Raw genomic sequence first — 2,804 nt, 5'->3', positions numbered from 1 at the left:
AACTTTGTCCTTATACTGTAGCCGTGCTGACATGAGTAAAATAAGAATCTTTCCAGATGGATTTGAGAGATTAGGGTGTATTTATTACTTATGTAAAACGGTGCCTTAGTTATGACATTTTAGATGTACATAGGTGCTTTGAAGATGTTTATTTCCTATAACAATTACTACAGGCAAATCCCAATTCCCGTTCTCTTACACATTCTATTTTCACTCATATCTTTTTTCTTTTTTTTTTCACTTTGCAGAAAAAAATGTATGCAACATGAGCCAAAATGAAATAATTCAGGCTAGGCAGTACCAGTGTTCCATGTGTTCTCTCATATGTAAACTAAACAAAGGCACTGGAAATATTTTAAATTCTTTGAAATAATAACCATTTGAAATAGCTATGGGAACTGTTAACAAAGTGGTTGGGCTCCACAGAGGATTTTTGTTGGTCTTAGTCTTATTTTCTGTTTTTTTTTTTTTTTTTTCTCTTAAAAAAAATCTTGCTGTAGGTAGGTTATTGTGTATATGTGTAATAATATAAATGTATATGTAAAAATAGTAAAATAAAAATTTTATTTTAAAATGATATTATAATTTAATTACAACTTTTCCCTTTCTCTTTCCTCACCCTAAACCCTTCCATATATTTGTCCTTGAGTCTGGTCTAGTGGGTTTTGTGATATTTTTGTTCTGTTTTGATTTTGTTTGTTTGTTGTTTTCTGAATCAGCCCAACTAAATCAACAGGGGAAACCCCACCCTACATAGCTACAGATATGGATTTTTCCTTTCTTTCTTCAAATTCAACTTATAAGAAAACTATCTGGCGCATTAACAGCTGTTAGTCAGTAGAGTGTTGTGATGAAAACTACATTCATAACTGAATCCTGGATAAAATAATTGACTTCTGAAGGAAGGAATACTGCCCCTAGAGGTGTCGCTGGTGCAGCTGCTGTGTCACCTGCTTTCCTAGGTGGCAGAGAGCAGAGAGGCTATGTCTATACTCATGACTTAGGGACATCTGAATGATTAGTAACCTAACATTGCTTTAAAGACAAGAGCCTGAGATGACAACCAGTCTGGTGCTGGAGCCCCAGACAGGGAGCTAGTGTGAGAACATTACCAGTCTGGCACAGTGCAGGCCTGGAAAGGATTCCAGAACAAGGAGCAAGTCAGAGACTATCAGAACCTCGCCTGGGATTATGGGGCCCAGAGTGAGTCTGAGACAGAAGACCACCAGATCAGGGTAATGGGGTCCAGACAAGGAGATAGCCTAAGATGACCACTAGTCTTGCACAGCCTCACAGGCCTGAGGGGTAGCCCACGCCTAAGATGACTCCGCATGATGGCACAATGCATAACACTCCTGAGACCACTCCTGAGACCACCCCAGACACTCAGAGATCCAGGCCACCACTAAGAGAGGCAAGGAAGTAGTGGAGAAATAGAAGAGGAAGAAAAACAGAAAGATGTGGGCACGATGAAGAGAGGCAGAACGAGAGACTCAAGGGTAGTGAGAACCAGCCTGATGTGAATAGCTAGTGATGTCACCTGGGATCATTCTGCCAACATAGATCACATCTGGTTCTGTGACCCTTAAGCAGCAGTGGTCTATTATCACCAAAAGCCAGGTAGATGTCGCTGGCATGGGCTCCCTAACTGGGACATGTTGATATCTGAGGATTTGTGTGTGGCACTGTCTGTCCGTCCAATCACCTGGCCAACCCTGGGTGAGCTAGCCCTAGGGGTGTGAGAGCAGAGGAGCTGCCCCTGTCCTAGCCAGATGCAGTACTAGGGAGAGTGGCCGGAACATCGCGGGAGTTGTGGGTAAGCTGTGGTGCAGAACACAGATGAGGGAGAAAATACCCTCCTTCCCTTTGGCTCTCACCACCTGCAGCGGGTAGGGGATCTGGTCCTGGGGTTATGAGTGCAGGCTGTGGGTGAGCTGGCCCTGAAAGCCTGAGTGTGGAAGAGCTGGGCCTTGCCTCTTGTCTGCTGTGTGGTGGAGTTTCGCCCTTGCCACTAGCAGCAAGTAGGAGAGTTAGCCCTGCTCAGGAAACCTGTCCCTGCCCCGATTTGCTGCAGCACTCAGAAGAGTGGGTCCTCTAACTCACCTGGGCAGCACAGTAGGGCTGGCCTGGGCCCTAAGCACAGAAGAGCCTGCCCTAGCTCCTTTCTGGTTGGTGGTGATGCAGATGAGGAAGGGATGCTCTCTTGCCCTCCATTGATCCTTGCTATTTATCACAGGTGAGAGAATTATCCCCAGGGTCATGAGAGTGGGAGAACTGGCCATATCCCTCACCTGCTACAACAATTGGGAGAGCAGGCCCTGCACCTCACCTGGGCAGTAGGGTAGAACCGGCCCTGATTGCGGGGTAGCTGGTGGGAAGGCCTGAGGGCATGAGAGCAGGAGAGTCATTGGGCTGAGGAGCTAGATACCTCTCCGGCTCAGATCCAGGGCTTTGAATAGGCCCACCCCAACATCTACCACAACTTCTGGGGTGCATGAAGGAGCTGTTCCTACAAATCCAAAAGTACAGGTTCTCCATTACACAAGACAACAGGATATCCGAGAAAAGTTCCAGTGACATTCCAGTGTTGCTAGAGTAGCAGAGGCTGAGGACTTGTACCAGACTAAGAAGTCATTGCAATAAACACTTGCAAGCAAAGTGTGGACCAAAGGGTATCCTGTGAAACACACTGTGACACCGTACAGCTTCGACAATGAGTTGCTTTTCTTTGCTGGAGGGAAGGTTGCAAGGGTGAAGAGCATGTATGAAGGGAGGGGGAGATGAGCAGGAGTGGGTCACATGAT

The 2,804-nt window shown here is 46.0% G+C and overlaps 1 pseudogene; it reads left to right on the top strand.

The window, feature by feature from the left end:
• Positions 1 to 910: 910 nt before the first annotated feature.
• Positions 911 to 1,034, top strand: LOC127196724 (uncharacterized; annotated as a pseudogene).
• Positions 1,035 to 2,804: the final 1,770 nt, after the last annotated feature.

Source organism: Acomys russatus, chromosome 12 (assembly GCF_903995435.1).
Source record: "Acomys russatus chromosome 12, mAcoRus1.1, whole genome shotgun sequence".
In the NCBI taxonomy this organism is placed as follows: Eukaryota; Metazoa; Chordata; class Mammalia; order Rodentia; family Muridae; genus Acomys; species Acomys russatus.
Note: the sequence above shows the minus strand (reverse complement) of the source record. Positions and strands in the feature narration are given on the sequence as shown.